The sequence below is a fragment of the Scylla paramamosain genome, chromosome 16 (assembly GCF_035594125.1).
Source record: "Scylla paramamosain isolate STU-SP2022 chromosome 16, ASM3559412v1, whole genome shotgun sequence".
Lineage (NCBI taxonomy): Eukaryota > Metazoa > Arthropoda > Malacostraca > Decapoda > Portunidae > Scylla > Scylla paramamosain.
The window spans coordinates 3,700,796-3,720,849 of record NC_087166.1 but is presented as its reverse complement, the minus strand read 5'-3'; the positions used below and the strand labels follow the sequence as shown (position 1 = coordinate 3,720,849).

Below are 20,054 nucleotides of genomic sequence, written 5' to 3'. Positions count from 1 at the left end.
TTGCGATGATAAAAAAAAAAAAAAATCTGATCTATTCCACTGATGAATATAACAACAGTGCCAAACGAGAAATTGATAATTGCAAATAGAATTGTCTGTGGTAACGAAGAAAACGGTGATAATGGAGGTATTATTCATTAGAATAATCAAGGCAAGTGAGCGAATCGCGATATTAATTAGCAAACATGCCTGAAAATTATATAATTGAAAATAATCAACAATTCTTTGTGGAAGTGATTACTTGCACATCCATATTGGAAGCAAAAAAATGTAAGGGCTTAATCAATTAGTTAGAAATAGAGAAAATGAACGGGTGAAGGAAGACGTGCAAAGAAGCAAAGGAGGGTAAGAGTTAAGGAGTGCAAGGAGTAAAGGGAAGGCGAAAAGAGGAGGGAAATTCCGCCGGCGTGGATGACATTCTGCATTTTTCAGGAGGTAAGTGGAGTATGAGGTGAGGAACGCTTTGGAATACGAAGTGAAAGGAAACAGGGAGCAGGAAAGATAAGAAGCAGCGAAGAAAAGAAGGAGACTAGGGAAAAGGCAAGCTCTCTCTCTCTCTCTCTCTCTCTCTCTCTCTCTCTCTCTCTGCGGGTCTTTCGAGGTGCATCCTTAGTACTACATCTATGTTACAACACTTAATTAACTTAGCAGTACCTGCTGGTACAGATCCAAGCTAAGAAGCGAGCCGTTTTACACAAGATCTCTCAGTTGGTTCTGACTCGCCCCTAACATTGAAACATGTCGTGCCAGTGCATGGCGTTTTATTCAACTCTTCACATGAGGCTCTGTTCATGAGAGAGAGAGAGAGAGAGAGAGAGAGAGAGAGAGAGAGAGTTGTTACTACCATAACGTCACTACCAAACGAGCTAACGAGGGAATGACCAATTGTGTAATTTTCCTATTAGCTCCGACAAATCTGTAGGGAGGAAGACTAGACTGTTATTGTATAACATGTGATATGGACGAGATCAAAACAACAAAACATTTTCCTATGATTTAAAACAGGTATAATATGCCTTGTGGAATTTTACTAATGTCCCCGATGTTTACCTCTCATCGTTTTCTTCAGCTGTAATTGGTTCGAAACAAAGACTCGAGTTTTTCACGCATGTCTCGCGCACTGGAGCTTCCCAGACTGTTCCTGGTGGCTGGTGTGCCGCGCTGCTCCTGCCTTTCTGCTCCGTATTCCCTGCCTCAATAGGTATGTTCTCTTTGTTTCTTACGAGGAGTTAGCCTACTCTTAGTACTCCGTCATTTTGGTCAAACTGAAAGTTACGAGGGAGGTAATTCCTTAACTACGCTGGTATCAATGTTGAGTCGTGGCGGAGGAGGAAGGGAGCCGGCTCTGGGCCAGCGAGGGTGAGGGTGAGGAAGGCACGGGGACCGGGGATGGGAGAGGGGCTTAGTTTGGCCGCAGCATGTGTGTTTCAATAATGATTAAGAAGAAATAGGGAAAGTATGCGGTGTGCGAAGGACAAGATTTATAGCAATAGTAAATAATCACAAAGAAATGGTGAAATGGGTTATTTTAATGACGAAACGATGCGGCTTCCAACCCAACCCTTCACAACAGCACAAAGCTAACACGTAAATTCAAGTAGCCGCCACCACTGCTCATTACCACTTCTGCTACCACTAGTCCCCTCACCAGCACCGCCACCACCACCACCACCACAGTTACATACGCACAAAGTTACGAGAGGAAATACGTCTCGGCGAGGGAGGCGTGTCAGTGAGGGCGGCGGCCAACATGTGGCGGGCATGTGACGCCGCCACGCTCCCAGACACAGACACCATTTTCGTTGCCTTGACAAAATCCACAATTAGAAATTCCACGAAGTCTGGCGCTGAAAGATGGAGGATGTGGAAATATTTTAAAAGCAAATATATATGAAGACACGAGTATACATACGCATATGTAGCGTGCATGCATACATATGGAGGCTACAGGTACCCAAGTACATAAATATAATGTTTTAATCTCATATATTGGCCGGTCATGACAGGAGGGCTGGGCGAGGCGGGGCGTGGTGCAGCTCCGAGCAATGTAACATCTTGTTTTTGCGAGCTTCTCCCGGTGAGTGATGGCTTCATGCGCGCCGCTGCCTCTTCATTGCTACTTGGCCCCCACCGGCAAGAAACTCATTAGAATTCCCCCAACGCAAGCTTCCCCAACCCCTCAGTACCACCAGCGTCGGTACCCAAACCCTCCCTCACCTTCCACCCTTCCCTGGCCCTCCACCCTTCATCCCCCAACCCTTCCCGGTCCCTCAACGATCTCTCACCATCCCCATCCCTTTCCTCAGCCCTCCTCACCCAGCGCATTTCCTCGTCCACGCCATACTCCACCCGCCACGCGCTCCCACCCAGCACCATGTATGCTCCCCCAGCATTCTCTCACCTCCCTGCCTCCCTCGTACCTGCCCACCACGCTCCCTCGCTACACTAGAATTAAGAGCATCGAGTCATCTCCACAAACTCGCGACGTTGTTGTAATCCATAATGCACAAAGGGAGAGGAAAAAATGCAAGGAGAAAAGCGTCTTAACAGAGGAGAGCAGGAGTGTGTAACATTTCTGAAGGAGGTGTAGCTTCTGCAGCCGCTCAGGGGAAGGAAAGCAGGAAAGATTAAGAAATACAAAAAGTAATATAGGGTCGAGGAAGGTAAAAGAAAAAAGAGTGTATGACTTAGTGGTGGTTGTGGGGTTAATGGAAGTAGTGCTGGTGCTGGTTAATGGTACCGTGAGTGATAATGGTAGTTTGATGGTTATTATGCATTGTGATAATAATAGTACAGTAGTAGTAGCAGTAGTAATAGTAATGGTGGTAGTGGTAGTACTAGCAAGTGTAGCATTGGTGGTAGTAGTAGTAGTAGTAATTGTAGTGGTAGTAGTAGTAATAGTAGTAGCAATAGTTAGTACTACTGGTGGTGGTGGTGATGATAATAGTAAAAACAATAACAGAAGTAGTAATGGTGGTGTTGATAGTAGCAGTAGCAGCAGCAATCGCAGTAGCAGTAGTAGTAGTAGTATTAGTAATAGTAGCAGTAGTAGTAAACCTAGAATCACTGAGGAAATAAGCATGGGAGTTGGTACGAAAGGACTAAAGTATCAAGGTTCAAGATGGCGCAATAAGAAGAGGAGGAGAGAGAGGAAGAGGAGGAGGGAGAATGAGTGAGTGAGTGGGAGAAGGGAGGGAGGGGAGGGGAAGAGGGCGCAGAGGTGTGAAAGGGATGCCGATCGTGCCACCAAAGAAGCCTTCTCTGCCTCTATAATGGGCATCAGTTTCACTAAGAATTTTTACATCCCGTTTTGTACCATTTGGCTAATCAAGATGGTTGGGTATAGTCTCCTTTCGAACCTGTTCCTCCCTGCCCTCCTCTTTGTCTTGCTCCCTTCCTCACCCTCGCCCTCTCCCCCCCACATTCTCTCTCTCTCTCTCTCTCTCTCTCTCTCTCTCTCTCTCTCTCTCTCTCTCTCTCTCTCTCTCTCTCTCTCTCTCTCTCTCTCTCGTTCGCTTAATTTACATGCCCCCTTTCCATGCCTCCCACTTTCCCCTTTGTTTCAGAATTTGTTTTTCGTTTGAATTTTTGAATATGCTTCCCTCTATATACTTCCCCACGCAGCGCTCTATCCCGTTCCTTTATCAACTCCTACCCTCTCCCCTTATCAACTTCTCTCTCTCTCCCCTCTCCCTTTATCAACCCCTTTCCCCTCTTCCTGTCTCCTCTTCCTCTTTTCTCCACATCCAATATTTATATCGTACTCTTTCCTTTCCTGCTTTATCGGATTTTTTTGCAGGTTTTTCTGTTTTTTTTTTCTTCTATCAGTAATTTCATTATTTTCATGGTTCATTAATGTGTTATGTGTTTTATTTATTGTTTGTTCACGGAGAGTTTCTTTATATTGTGTACGGGAGAGTATCTGTCATTCCTTCCTGTTTCCGTCGCTTTGCTCATCTTCCTTTTCCCATTTCCTTTCTACTACAACCTCTCATATCAGTTTCAATGTTTTCCTATGCTGCTTCCTCTTCTCGTCTCTCTCTCTCTCTCTCTCTCTCTCTCTCTCTCTCTCTCTCTCTCTCTCTCTCTCTCTCTCTCTCTCTCTCTGTGGCAAGAAGGTCAGACAGTGGGATGTATTTCTGTCGCCGTCCACGAAATGTTTCCTTCCGGGACTTTGTTGTTTGTCCGACAGCTCGAAACGTTGCCGCTGAGGAGATAAACAATGTACTTCTTTTTTTTTGCCGTTTTTTTTTCACGAATCGATCGTCGGGGGCGGGGGAACGACCGTCAAGCAGAGTCTAAAGGACCTCTCAAGTGTGTTTTATGTTGCATTAACTCAAGCGGCTGCGAGAAGGGCGGATGGGGGAGTGTCCTTTTGCGCTCTTCTTAAGGAGCGTCTTCTATCGTGATCGCCATTGCCTGGTGGTGAGGTGACGAGGGGTAGTGGTGTGTGTGTGTTTGTGTGTGTTTATGTGTATGCATGTGTGTATACTGGTGCTTGTGCGTGCGACCCGTCAGATTTTAGGATGTGGTACCTTCCTCAAGTACATTATACATGCAAAATTCTCGTCTCCCTCTCTACATAACGCTCAGGGCTCACGCATAATGTACGCTGAAAGGAAAATGGAGCGCCTAATATACGACAAAGTACAAGAAATAAAAATACTATCTTTAGAGTTGCGTAAAGTTCTGTTACTGAAAATGCATATAAACCTAGATTTTTATGATTGTGCAGCCCTACGATCATAAATACATGGCAGAAAAACCGCGGCATTATGGAATAAACTAAAGAGACCAGAAAATAAAAGTGACAGTAGAGAGTGAAAGGAAGAGAAAAATGGAGACAGGGTTGTTCGGTGGAGAGAGAGAGAGAGAGAGAGAGAGAGAGAGAGAGAGAGAGAGAGAGAGAGAGAGAGAGAGAGAGAGAGAGAGAGAGAGAGAGAGAGAGAGAGAGGCCTGGGAGGGAGCGCGCTTCACCCTGAGGGGAGAAAGAGAAGAGCTGCACACACACACACACACACACACACACACACAGAGAGAGAGAGAGAGAGAGAGAGAGCGCCACATACTGTTGGCACTCATTACAGCATTCCGGGCATCGCGAAGTGGCACGCGGGTCCCTCTGACGCTCCCCCTCGCTATACGCTGCGTGATGAACTCCAAACTGTCGCTTATAGAGTGAGGCGGGGAGGTGGTGCGCCTGTGAGGAAGGGACAGGAGGGAGGGAGTGAGAGGAGAGGGAGAGGGAAGAGGCGAGGGAGACGAAGAGGAACGAGGGAGGGATGTCCGCCACACCCTTACAGGAGATGGATGCTCGCGTGTTATACTGGCGGCTTATCACTTGGGTCATGTGTCTTCCTGGGTGTAGGTGAAGCGTGCGTGATGGGATGGATATGGGCTGGGGGTGAGCGCCGCTTGTTGGTGAAGAAACTGGGAGGGGGACGCTATGGAAGGGAAGGGTTCTCTCTCTCTCTCTCTCTCTCTCTCTCTCTCTCTCTCTCTCTCTCTCTCTCTCTCTCTCTCTCTCTCTCTCTCTCTCTTCTCTCTTCTCTCTCTCTTCTCTTCTCTCTCTCTCTCTCTCTCTCTCTCTCTCTCTCTCTCTCTCTCTCTCTCTCTCTCTTCCTCTAGCCATTCTTCCGTGCTCTTTATCTTCCCCTTTTTGCTCTTCTCTCTTTCTTCTCGCTGTTATCATTTATCCCGTCTTCTCCTTTCTCCTTCCCCTCTTCTTCCTTGTCTCGTCTCTTGTGTGTGTGTGTGTGTGTGTGTGTGTGTGTGTGTGTGCGTGTGTGTCTGTCTGTCTGTCTGTCTGTCTCTGTTTTGTCTGTGTGTGTGTCTGTCGACGTCTGTCTGTGGCTCTGTCTTTATGTGGCTGGCACACACACACACACTCTCTCTCTCTCTCTCTCTCTCTCTCTCTCTCTCTCTCTCTCTCTCTCTCTCTCTCTCTCTCTCTCTCTCTCTCTCTCTCTCTGACACACACACACACACACACACACACACACACACACACACACACACACAGAGATTACACAATTGGTGAGTTTTATGGCGTCGTAAAGTTTTGATGGTCGCTCTGTATCACCTGGTGTTGTACCTTCCCAATTAATTAACCTCACCTTGACATCACACGAAATCAAGACCCACTTATTCCGCTGGGCAGTTTTGTGGTTGTATGTGTAATATATGTTATTGTTCCAAGTTGTTATTACTTTAATTTACTCCGAGTTCATCTCTTGTCATGAAATGTTGAATTATTGCGAGGCTGAAATTGTTTCATGATTTTTTTCCCTGGCCTTTATTGAGCCGCTGGGACTCGTGGTGCAATGGCTTGTTGTATAACCTGCCTCCCCCCGGCTTTCCCCCAACAGGTTCGACTCCAGCTCGCCAGCTAGGAGAAGCCGAGCCCCGACGCGCTGCTCTTCTTAAAGGTGAGAGGAAGATCATCGTTCGGTCTGGCTGCATCGGCTCCAGACCGTCCGGGAGGCTGCTGCCAGACCTTGCTCGGCCTCTTGGCGTCCCTGTCACGGGCAGATTTGGGCTTATGTGGTTTTAACCTTAAGAGATTACTTGTTTTCCGCGGGTGTTATGGACCTTGGCTCCCCCCACGCACCTGTAATTACTAAGTTTGCCGTTTCATGAGATGTAAAGGTGAATTGTAGGCATTTTTTATATGTTGTGGAAGAAATTTGAACAAGTAATGCTTAATGATGCTGCACATGATGATAATGCGTTCTGTTGGGTGAGATGGTGACGAGAAGGATGTTATGCACACTGAAACACGATGAAGGAGTATTTTGTATTCTCTTTACTTGCACCAGCAATTTTCCACTCCCAAGAAACGCTTCAGAGCCTTAAATTAACTTCCAGTCGATCTTGGAAGATTCCCCTGGACGAAAACTCAGGCGATAAGGAATTTAATCAGCGTATATTGTGAGGCGATTGCCAGCTCCGCCCGTTCCCCGGTTGTGTTTCAGGGAAGCTCATCTTATAAACACAATTTTCCAGCTCGAGCTCCCTGCTCGGCTGACGGTAAGTTAACACGGGATCACTGACGCTACCCGACCCTTCCATAGAGCTCATGTTAATACGGGCCCCACCAAGGACCCATTAGATCAACGTAAGAGTGTGGTGCGGGCGACGCGACGCTGGCTAGACGAAGGGAGGTGGGATGGAGTTTTCTCTGGCTAGGATCCAGAAGGCTGTAACGTGTTGTAGGTACATGCAAGACCCTCTAGTCAAATCTGAACAGCGTGAACTTTTTAATTACACTTTCCATCATTTGAATACAGTCTCTAAATTCTACTGCTGCAGTCAAGATGACCCGGTTCATATATATATATATATATATATATATATATATATATATATATATATATATATATATATATATATATATATATATATATATATATATATATATATATATATATATATATTTTTTTTTTTTTTTTTTCCGTTAGTACGCATGATGTTAATCAATAGAAAGGAAATTCCCTGCAGTGCATGAATCCCCTCACGTTCCTCGCCAGTCCTCACCCTCGCCTCCTCTCTCTGCGCCTTCCTTTCGGTGGCGGGTCTTGCCCTGGTGATAATGTGTGTTTGGTGGACGTTGAGTGTAAATATTTGAGGCAAAATGATCATAAGCGTTACCAAATGGCAGGTACTCCACACTTTGTTGTATTTTATGCTATTTTCATATAAAAAGGTGTTCCCATTTTCATCCTTGATGACCACTGCGGTAAGATAAGCTTTAAAATAGTTTAACGAGGTCATGTTAACATGCTTCTCGTAAATAACAACTATAGCGTTAACTGATCGTTTCGATTTTATCCCTAAATGAAACAATGAACATCAATCATTGTTTTTCATTCACTCGTAAATTTGATTAGTGACGGTGATCTCCAATATCTCTTCAGATGACGAGCTAATAACTCACTAGCTTAACTCATGTGCCATGAATAAGTAAAAGGCCGTAATAGCAAGGTTGGTCATTAAGAAATAAAACATATAGTTAATTGCCATCTGGTAGCGTGGAGGTAAAAGGCTGTCGTAATAAGAACTAATTGACATGCGTGCTGTGGAGGGGTAAAAGAGCTGCAGCAACGAGGGTTGTGGGTCCGAGGGGTGTTTAGGGTCAGCGGCGCGGAGGAACCCCAGTAGCGAGCCTCAAATGTGCCACTTGGGGCAACACAAATACGCCCGTTTGGAGGGGCCCCGCTTGTTTGGCGCAACACACGCTTTACTTCGTATTTTTCTTGGTGCTCCGAGCGGTAACTTATTTGTTTTTTCTCCCCTCACTGTTCATGCCACGACAGACAGAAAACACCCCGCGTCGTCGACGTATTTGAGCAAAACAAAGTAAAGTGGAATCTGTTCTTTGTTTTCTTCCTTGCGGACGCCTCGAACATCCCGCCAGGCGGGGAATTCACTAAGGTGCTCTTTTTTATTTAGTTACTTTTAATGATGCAATACCGCTCGCAATGTAGCGCATATACAGAACCATTTTGCGTAAGTAAATTCAACGTGTGCGAGCGCGCATCGACGTACACATATCCTGCTTAAGTCGAAACACACACACACACACACACACACACACACACACACACACACACACACACAAACAGGCACGCGCGCCCGCGCACGCATGGGTTATTACATGCTAAATAGCGGTCACTGGTCAGCCCGAGCATACCTAAGAGGATCATTAGCTCCTGGGAGAGTAAATAAAAACACAAAGGCCCCGCGCATGCTGAGGAAGTGCTCACTCACCCTCCAACAGATGGTGTGTGCACAAACTTACCTGCAGGAGAACGAGAGGAAGGAGGAAAGGAAAGTGTCGTGTCTCTCTCAGGAGTCGAAACAAGACTAAAACTACACACGACGATCGTAAAGGATATGAATCGCCGCCGCGGGGAGGAAGGCATGAAAGGGTAGGAAGGAAAGGGGGAAAAAAGGTTCTATGGGTAAGAAAAAAAAAATTCACTGGTCAAGAGCTGCTTGTGTCTCCCGGCGGAGGCCTCGCGGGATTATCTGCGAGTCGCCGCTCACATAAAAAATACCTGTTGTCCCTCTTCTTGGGAAAGCGATTCGTAACGCTGGTCCGACCCGAGCCATTTGGCCAATATTATTGTTCTTTGCCAAAAATCGGCTTTATGGCTCCTCGCGTTCTCCACTACAGGTTCTGCGAGCATTTTACAACCAGCGCACTACAATGTCGAGGTGACGAAATCAGCGAACTATCCACCATTTTAGCAAGAGGCGTCCTTATGGCGGGTGGGTGGTAGGGCGACGGCTCACGGTGGGATGGCAGGACGCTGGAACAGGATAATGCAGTTTCGCCTTCGCTCGTGGTTTGGCTTCACTCTTGATTTACGACGGTGAAATCATAAAGGAGTTTTGGGATACACATAACCTTAGTCTCTAGGAGGGTGTGTGTGATGGTGTGTGTGTGTGTGTGTGTGTGTGTGTGTGTGTGTGTACACGCGCGCGTACACATGCATCCATTTGTACAAGAGGGTATGCTGTATTCATTGCAGTATACCGTAAAGAAAAAAAAAAAAAAAAAAAAAATTTGCTGGACGAAGCTCGTAAACATCTTTTCTCTTAATTATCACGCCTGAGCGTCTAGGGCGGGTGTGGGGGCCTTGGCGTGGAACGCGATGCATCTTACGATTCACTAAGAGTAACGATAACTGTTTTCATTATAGTTCACCTTTTTAAATATTGTTATGCTGAGGCCATCGGAATTTCGTTTTTATCTACTATACAAGTAGTGTCATGGGAAACTCTTAACATGTGTTATTAAAAGCATACTCATGGTGGTTGGTGTTTCCATGATGAATTTCCGGGACGACAAAGAAAAGGGAGGAAGGTTTGCAGAAGTCAATATGATATTGTTTCCTTCGCTTTATTTCTCTTTGAAACACCAAGAGTGTCTCCAGCTGTCTGCACCAAGAGGCTGCTAAACGTGGTGCTTCTAGCTGAGGCTCGCAAACTCACCTACACCAGAAGGGATTTGCATTGCCAATGTAATCTGCCATGGCACCGAAAAAAAAAATCTCGAATGTTTATTCATTTGGAACATGCAAATTGCAGGACGTAAAAAAAATTCCTGCTTCAATTAAGAACTTTGGACACAACACTTTATTTTATCTTTTTTTTTTTTTTTCAATATGACGTGGACCTCTCCCCCGCTCTCCCCAGCCCACACACGCCATCCTCCTCACTGCGGCCTGTTATGAGTGCCTGGGTGGCGGCCGCGGGACGAGTGTATAATGGCGTAAGCGCAAAGCATCACAGATGGTTTCATATGAGTGTCGCTTCATTTATGAAGTAATAGTGTATATATATGTATGCCTAATGTCCACCTGAAACACTCGCACACTCGCTGGTGTTCACACACACACACACACACACACACACACACACACACACACACACACACACACACACACACACACACTTTTCCCAATCCCGACTCACATATGCAAATAAACACGTTCGCGTCCCGCCCTGGACTTCCTTTTACATTGCGTAGACTTGCGCCAAATGAACATTAAAACAAAAGGTTGCGGTGTTTCGACGCGCACACGTTGCTCCAAATTCCAAGTATTGACCTTTTGAAGCACCGCCCTCCGAGCCCCTCTGAGCCGGGATGGTGTCGGCCTCGAAGCTTCGATGTTTGCCCGCGGCCGTAATGGAACCTGATGAAGCCAATAACCGTATCCAGTCTTAATAGAACCCCGATAATGCCATCCGTTCGCCCCCGTAGGCCGTTCCCTGTGTAATGGCAGTGAGTTTGCAAAAATGCGACGCGTCCCGAGGCGCCATCATGCCTAGGCGATGCGGGGAAAATAGAAAAGGGCAGCGGTTAGGAGAGTAATTAGTTGGTGTTACGATATTAAATGGACATCAGGGCGTGGGCGGCTGTGAGGTGATCAGGCGGAGCTCCCGACTGTCTCCTTTCTGTTATCTGCTCTGATGCCCCCTCCCCCCTGCCTCCCCCCCTCCCTCATGCCAAAGTTGAGGCTCCCTTATGAACTCTAATGCCTCGCCAACACTGTCCGTCCCCGCCGAGTAATCAAGACCTCATCGCTGTTTTATTTTCAAAGTCGTCGTAGGTAGGCTGTTCCCGAACTTTACGTGGGAGATAAGGGAATTTTTGAACGAAAACAAGTGTGTGCAAGCGCTTCATTGCACACTCAGCCTTGCTATTGGTACCTCGCGGGGCGGCTGTTGCTAAGTGCTTGGGCCATACACCCTGCGTCTGCTCCTATCCCTCCCACCCCCCTCACTTACGTTTATTTTCTCTCTCTCTCTCTCTCTCTCTCTCTCTCTCTCTCTCTCTCTCTCTCTCTCTCTCTCTCTCTCTCTCTCTCTCTCTCTCTCTCTCTCTCTCTCTCTCTCTCTCTCTCTCTCTCTCTCTCTCTCTGTGTGTGTGTGTGTGAGCGCGCTAGCGTGCGTGCACGTTCTCACTTTTGTAAAAAAAAATCTACGTTAGTGTACACAAGGTGGTGCTCGTCAGACAAGCTCAGGATTCTAAAGCAGGTAATTATTCTGTGCAAGTAATTATTCTTCCAGCAAGTAGTTGTATTTTTCAAATAAAAAAAAAAGGTCAGCCAGCCACCACTCTATTCCTTTCGATCATTGCAGCCCCTCTTGCGCTCTCTTGCATTCCCTTTCTCCCTCATCCACCTCATCCACTCTTCCCCGAATCTTTTTCGCGGCCCTCCTTCCATTTGTTCTCCCACAGTGGTCGGTTCTGCATCTCCGTTCTCCCCCACCCCCTTCTCACCAGCCCCACCCACCCTTTTTAGTCTCAGTCTATTTGTGTCTGTTCTCACTGCCTCCTTTTTTAGTCCCCTTCTCCTTCCCATTTTTTTTTTTTCCCAAATACGCTTCTTGCCTATTTCCCTTCTCTCACTGTTAATCTTCTCTAAATTATTTTCTACATCCCTGGATCTGCCTCCCTTTCCCTTAATATGTCACCCCTTCAGCTGGATCCTTTCCCCTCAACTGGTCCCTCTACTCTGTTTTTCTTTCCCCTTGGTCCCACTCCTCTCTCTCCTGCTCTCTCATCGCTCACTAGGGAACCTCTCCCTCGCGCCAGCGTTGCCCCCTCCCGCCCACCCCCTTCCACCCACTCTAACCCTGAGGCCCTCCGCTCCCCACCGCTCCCGGGTCGTTAAATGTGCAATAACAGAGCGAGCGAGGCCGGCGAGCTATCGAGAAGTAATGGAGTCCTGCATTGGCAAACACTACGATGCACTTGGAGCAGTTCCGTACATATGCAGTATCGTGTATGCAGTATGTTTTTCTTCGTTCTTCATATGTGGGGATGTTCATGTACTTTTTTCTTCATTTTTCCTTCCTTGTTTGATCGGTGCATACATTTCTGGACCAAGGATTGCCCTGTCTATGTGTTCACGGTGTATACATTAATATTTAACATAGTATCGGATGAGAACATTTCGACTGTGAACGCAAACTAAGTTCTATCTATACAATGAAAGGAGTTTGCCTCCTAACATACATAATTTTCGCCCTTGTGTATTGCAAGTGTCCAGTTGAAACAGTCTTTTCCAGGAGAAACAAAGACCGGAACAATAAAGCCTAGTATGTACGAGTATTTCGCTCATCTAAATCCAAATGCGAAAAAAACTGTCGAGTCTCGCATTTCCTTTTTCCGCTCATAATTTTTCACATTTGAATTCGTATATTTCGAGGAATATTTACCCTCGCGGGCGGCGCGGAGCCTCTAGCGCCGCCCCGCGGAGCAATGGGCCAGAAACAGTGTGGCAAAAGCTGTTAATACGCAGGAGGCCGTCGAAATATATCCCTGGAACGTGAACACAAAGCACATTTTTACTCCAAACAGAAATAATTATGGCTCCAGTTTTATGGATGTTTCCGACGTAATTTATGCGGAGGTAGAGACATAATGATTATTGTTCGTACACGCACATTTCGTATCATTGGATGTCCAGCTCAGAATCCTCTGAATTTTTCCTTCCTCCCAGCCTGGCGCCCTGCTCCCCCTAACCCCCCACACCCCTACACGCCTGTCCATTGTTGTGTTTAACTCTTCCTTCATTTCCCTCGTGTTTGCCTGATTACATTACTCTCCCTCTTTACTATCGTTTATCGTCCCCATCTTGTTGCATACATTTTTATCTGTGTTGCTATACTTTAATAATTTTGCGTTGTTAGTGAATTTGCGTGGTATTTTTATCGCTACTTTATTATCTGTGTCGTTTGACTGCATTGCACATTCCTGGCACCATTCTCTGCTTTTGTTTGCTCTTCTCCTTTTCCCATGGTGACTACGTATCATTTTTCTTCCGATACCGCTTCTGTGTGTGTGCATGTCTTCACTCACAACACCGCCATCATGCCCACCCCACCAGTCACCACCGCCACCACCACCATCCAAAATAACCCCTGCAGCCTTCATCACAAGCACAGCTGCCACCTTCTCTCTTTTGCCTCCCTCCCGCCACCTGTGGAGAGATGTTTTTGTTAAGGGGGTAGCGCCGCCCTTCCCGCCTCCCGTGGCCTTGGCAATAGACTTTGTAATCCGGCAGCTTTCCGCCCCAGACGCTATTGGGTAACGAGCAGTGGATACCAGTTAAGGCGAATTAATCTCAAGCAGACTCGCTAATCGCCCGGCATTACAGAGGAGCTAATCAGGATTGGGAGGGAGGAAGACGTCTCAGGCGGTAGGTTTAGGGGGTTGGATGTGTCCTCACCTTCGTAAAATGTGTAATATATATATTTCTATCGCATTTTTATCCATTGGAAGACAAGTTAACGATATTGCAGTAACCTTTTATTGTATTATTTTTTGGTGTGCTTTTTCTTCAGTGAGGTCCATCATCCTTTTATACATATGCTGAAATTAAAGCTCTAAAGTTTGATATTGATGTTTAGCTGCGCCAGACTGTAATTTAATTCCTGGAAGAAAAGAAGTAACGAATTTTGTAATTGAGTTAGTTTGTTCTTTAGCTTTGCCGTGAAGCAATAACCAGATTAATAGTGTGCAGGCTGATCCGTGTGTTTTGTGGCAATATGGCGTCAGGGGCCATGATTACCTGCAGCAATTCACAGCAGCATTTGAGCGTGACCTCCACTCCTGACACTCCCTGCGCTGCGTCTCACATCACCGCCACCACCACCATCACCGCTACCTCCTCCTCCTCCTCCTCCTCCTCCTCCTCCTGGCTTACAGGTTTACCCATCATGATTTCACCGAAGCCATAGATATGTGCATTTATTTTATACACGCACCCTCGCACGCACGCGTGCTAGCACACACACACACACACACACACACAGGATAATATATATATATATATATATATATATATATATATATATATATATATATATATATATATATATATATATATATATATATATATATATATATATATATATATATATAAGCTCACAAAGGAAGCTTCTTAGGTTGTTGGTACTCTGTCCTCTCTCGCCAGCACCGGAAACGAGTATTGTAAGGTGAGTAAATTTTTAAGACAACCTTTCTTAAAACATGTCTTTTATTTATTTTTATGTACCTTACGTAGCAATTATATTGTATATCCTTATTTGTGCGAGTGTATCTTAAAGTTATAATGAAAAAATGTTAGTAAAAATTAGACAAGTGGTTAGATACTTAAGAACATGTATAGAATGTTCATAATGGAATTCAGTTACGATCTTCATTGTTGCCTCGACTGTTACTAATTAAGGGACTTGCTCCTCCCGCGAGGCCTCACTGTGTACAGCCCACCCGTCAGCCGCTGCCTCCTCCTCCCCACCCAATGGTTCGCTTCTTGCTTGCCCTCCCCGCGGCCCAAGCGGATAAACGTCTCGTGCTGTCAGGGAGAGGCCCGGCAGCCGCTGCAGTGGTGTTATCTGAGGGACGTCGCGTTGTTACTGCCGGGCAGGAGACACCACGTCCTTGTCTGCAGCCGCTTTATCAGCCGGCGTCGAAGGGTGTGATGACCCTCGTAAAAATAGCGTTATCATTAATGTCACCTTACGTCAGTCTCACGGTGTGTGTGTGTGTGTGTGTGTGTGTGTGTGTGTGTGTGTGTGTGTGCTGTTTATTTATGTATTTGTATTCTTATTTCTACCGTCGTTAATATGTGCATATTCATATATGAATGCAGCATGTGCACCAGCGTCCATGTGTGCCTGTCCCTCCTGTATAGGCACCATTGCCGTGAATGCGTGACTGTCCTTCCTTAACACGTCCCTGACTGGCTGTAAGAAAGTCTTTACCGGCGGAGGAAATACTTGAGCTCGACTTCTGCTTTCCGGTTTTGCTATCGTCTATTTTTTTTTTCAGACAGAGAAAGAAAAACCTCAAGGCCTGGAAGCGCTCCCTAATGAAGGCTAAAGACTTTGGGTTCTACACGAGGGAAATATGTAGGAGTGGCTTCTTCCGCGGCCCGCCCGTGCTGGGGCCGGGGGTGGGGGTCGTCAATCTGGTGTTTTCTGCCACAAGCCACATGTGGTCGTTAGTCTCCCTGCCAAACATTTCTCAGCAGAGCGAGAGTTTGCAGGGATGAGGCATCCGCTTCTTGTCTCAGGACGTTATCTATTCAAATTTTTCGTATGTTTTATATATATATATATATATATATATATATATATATATATATATATATATATATATATATATATATATATATATATATATATATATATATATATATATATATATATATATATTTATATATATATATATATATATATATATATATATATATATATATATATATATATATATATATATATATAGTTTGTACACACACACACACACACACACACACACACACACACACACACACACACACACACACACACACACACACACACACACACACGTTCGAGTATATAAAGGAGGTAAAGAAAACAGGGTTAATAAAAGGTAAACGATGCTTCATATCCCCTCCCCTCTCTCCCCCCAACACACACACACACACACACACACACACACACACATACACACACACACACACATACACACACACACACACACACACACACACACACACACATCAGATATGTTATGTAAACAAGATACAAGACAGAAAAAGTAACAAGAAAGGTTTCAAAACAACAAGAGTAACTCGTGTGGGTAATGAAGTCACCTGCGCTTGCCGTAACACACATGAAGTCAACCGCGGAGGGACAATAGCGAAACACGGAGGTAAAACAGATAGTTGAGAGAAGGACAATACGGGGCCCAAGTATGGATCGACGTACCTGCAGCGTCCCGGGAACAGCACGCCCGCTCGCTGCGTTTAAAGGTTACCTGGTCATCAGTCGGTGCCGAGTGGGGCGTGGCGGGGCGGCATGCTAAGAGGGCGTCCTTCTGCTCCTATGCTCTCTTCTAATGTAGCCAGCACACATCCTTGACCTCGATGCTCGATGCTCACCTATACTCTCCTTTCCCAGCAGTTTTCATTTACTTGCTCTTCGATGTTTCTTGCTACTCCTCCTCCTCCTCCTCCTCTTTCTCCTCTCATCTCCATTTTATCCCCATCCTCCTACTCAATCCCTCCTCAGCATCTTCTTCCTTCTCCTCTCTCCTCCATTTCCTGCGTCTTCTACCTCCATTTCCTCCTCCTCCTCCTCCTCCTCCTCTTTCTATCCAGCTTATCCACATCCTCGTACTTAACCCCTTCTTCAGTCTCATACCCGCCTTCCCTTCACTTTCTCCTCCTCCTCCTCCTCCTCCTCCTCCTCCTCCTCCTCCTCTTCTTCACGTAGACATTATATATTGTCTTTTCTGCATCTTACATTGCTCATCATCCTCTACCTTGCTATTAATATTTTTCTTGTTTTGCAATTCTTAACGTTTTTATGCACATCACATAAATTGATAATCTGTCACTTATATCAGCGTTACTATACATTATGACTTGTGCGGACACGGCTTTCATTCTTGTCTCCTCTGGCCATGACTCGTCTCCGTACACCTTGTTCTTGATTTTTATTGCCAAGTAGTTAATTAGATTTCCAGTCGTTATATTCGCATTATTTCATTCAATTTTATTCCCACCGTCCCTCTTCGTACATCAAGTAATGGCTGTATATTGTATCGCAGCTTCTCGCCATCCATACTCGTGCTGACCACTCCCTGCCCCTGCCATCACCCTCCTCGCCACGCTCCTCCCTCTGGTCTGGTCTCTCGCCAAACTGGTTGGACTGGGGCCGAGGGTTGTCCCTTGTAGGTTGGCGGTAAGAGGCTTACTACGTGTGTGTGTGTGTGTGTGTGTGTGTGTGTGTGTGTCTATATATATATATATATATATATATATATATATATATATATATATATATATATATATATATATATATATATATATATATATATATATATATATATATATATATATATATATATATATATATATATATTCTTTTATCTTGTTTCTCCACCACCGCTATCACCATCAGCATCATCCCAGCTCCTAGGAGGGGTCGGGCCACCCACTCAAGAACATGTTAAATTACAAGTCTCACTCCTCCACCTCTCGGAGTATGTCACCCATGAGTGCCAATCCACACTCGACCCTGTATCGAGGCGCCACCAGTAAACACTAGTAATCACTGCTGCCTGCCGTCCACTCGTGCCTGGGGTGAGGAGCTCTTGTCGCGGCCGTGTCGGATCATGGCAGTGTTGAGGCCGTTGGGTGTTGGGACATGTTTATTTGTGGTGCGTGTGTGAGGAAGCGGTGTATTTGTTGCCTTGCGTTTATATATGTTTGTGTTTTTGTTTTCTTACGTCACATCTCGTGTTTTACCCAAAAGCAAAATTAAATAAAATTTTCTCCATGCTCAAGCTTTATCATGATACTCTATCGCTATTCTCATTCATTGAGTTGGAAGTATCTAAGGCTATTAATTGCGTCTATTGTTCAGTTTTCCTGTTTGTTTTTTGCAAATATTGTCTCGTATAAAACTAACACAGAATAGTTTCCCGCTTCCATTCTCCTCCAGTTTAACTTTGGCAGCATTGTCCGTCATGTTGGGAAGCAGCTCCATAATTCTGTCACATGTGCAGGTGTTGGTAGCAGGTCACGCACCGTTTACCCATTATGAGGCGTTCCGCAAGGCTTCCTCCGCGTTGCGTCTTATTCCCAGCACGTCCCACGGCAGTTCGGATGTCCTTGATGTCTGGGAACTTTTTTTTCCTGCTTAGGTTTGTTTTCTCTTCTCATGAAAGCGTTGAGACCTGGTGAGTTTTAAGATTAGTTACTTGGAGTATTTATTTAACTTTATTTATTGACTACAGACTGTAAAAGTAATGAGGAGTAGGAAAGAGATTATATTGAGTGAAATATTTTTTGTTTTAATTCTTGAGTCGAATAACGAAATGTGGTATGACTTGATGGTGTTCAAAAATTAAATTGTTTTAATATTTTGTTGTTGAAAAGTAAAGTTAACGAAGACAGTGTATTTATTGTTTATTTTGTTTTATGTTGCATGTGGTATTATGAACTCTTTCGTGTTAGATTTATTACACTCCCCTCCCTCGATCCTTAACCTCGATGCCTCCCTTGCATGCCTGCCCGGAGGAACTTATCTACTTTATTTACTTTGTCTTGTTAACTAATCACCTCACTGTGAAACGCCTACAATGCCCCCTGACCTGTTGAATGCCTGAAGGTGACCCCTGGCTTCGTCATCCCTCCACACACCCTTCAGCACGCTCCCACACCTCACAGATGCAACTCAGGTGCACCTTTGCTAAATATAACGTTCTTCCCCTTTGTCATTACGAGCACCCTCAGATGCCCCACAGCCCACGACTTGCCCCACGTTTTAATATACTCCCGCTGCTTATCATGTTCTATTAAGGTCTGTCGATGTTAGGGCAATTAATATAAATTTACGGTTTTGATTATTATTTTCCAGTGTGTGTGTTTGTGCGTGTGTGTGTGTGTGTGTGTGTGTGTGTGTGTGTGTGTGTGTGTGTGTGTGTGTGTGTGTGTGTGTGTGGGTAAGTGTCAAGGATTACCAGAAGCAGTCAAAGCAATATCATGCAGTTAATTCAGCATTATGGAAATCACACTGAAAAGAATCGAGAAAAGCTGAAAAAAAAAAAGTTATATATATATTTAAGACAGCGAGGTGCGCGTCAAGGGGAAGGGCGAACGTGGATCTGCAGCGACACGGAATAAGCATTAGGGTAGCAAAATGCAAAATAAATGGAGGAGGGAGCGGAACATTAGCCTTGGGCGTGTGAGCTGCTCGTCTGGGCCCGAGTCTTAAGGATCCTGAGAGGCGCTGGAGAGAGAGAGGGCGACCGCCTTCCCATTTCCTAACGATGCTGATCCAAAACACGTGCATAGGACTCTTAGATGGGTGATGCTGCGAGAGAAAGACACACCTCAGATAGATCAGTGAGGAAAGGAAGACGAGGACGGGGGAAAAGTCTTTAGAGAGGACAATAGAAGGGCATAGTGAAGAAACACTGTAGAATTGATAGAGCAGGGCTGGAAACTGAGGGAATGTATGAGGCAAAGAAATAGTAGAGGGGACATGGAGGACAGGAAGACAAACAAGGAAGAACTGACGAGAATGGCCACACAGGGAGGGCAAAGAGAGAGGGAGTTAAGGGATCTAGGTGTGCAAAACGAGCCTAAAAACAGAGTAAAGGTGTGTCCTGCCACTAATGGAGGAGAATGTACGGAGCTGCCGCCTGTCTGGGAGGGCGTGGTGGAGGGTTGACAGGACTGCTGAGGTATAACTCCTGTAGGTGTCATGACTCTCTCTCTCTCTCTCTCTCTCTCTCTCTCTCTCTCTCTCTCTCTCTCTCTCTCTCTCCCTCCCTATAAAAAAATAAAAATTCCAGTGTTCTCGACGTTTCTTTTAGATAATTAACACCAAACCTCAATAGATCAATATTTATGTTATGTTACGAAATCTTTTCCAATTGAACTATTACACCAACCACTTCCTTAAGAGAGAAGCCTCCATCACTGTACACAAAGCTGTTGCGGGGATGCTTCGCCTTGGTTTCTCCATTTGCGGTT

At 45.4% G+C, this 20,054-nt stretch overlaps 1 long non-coding RNA gene across 1 annotated transcript; it reads left to right on the top strand.

Annotated features, from left to right (window-relative positions):
• The first annotated feature begins 1,042 nt into the window (after positions 1-1,042).
• On the top strand, positions 1,043-18,358 carry LOC135107897 (uncharacterized). The gene is made up of 4 exons (XR_010272043.1): positions 1,043-1,201; positions 6,369-6,428; positions 17,120-17,253; positions 17,473-18,358. It is a non-coding gene; the product is annotated as an uncharacterized LOC135107897 (long non-coding RNA).
• The last annotated feature ends 1,696 nt before the right edge of the window (positions 18,359-20,054 follow it).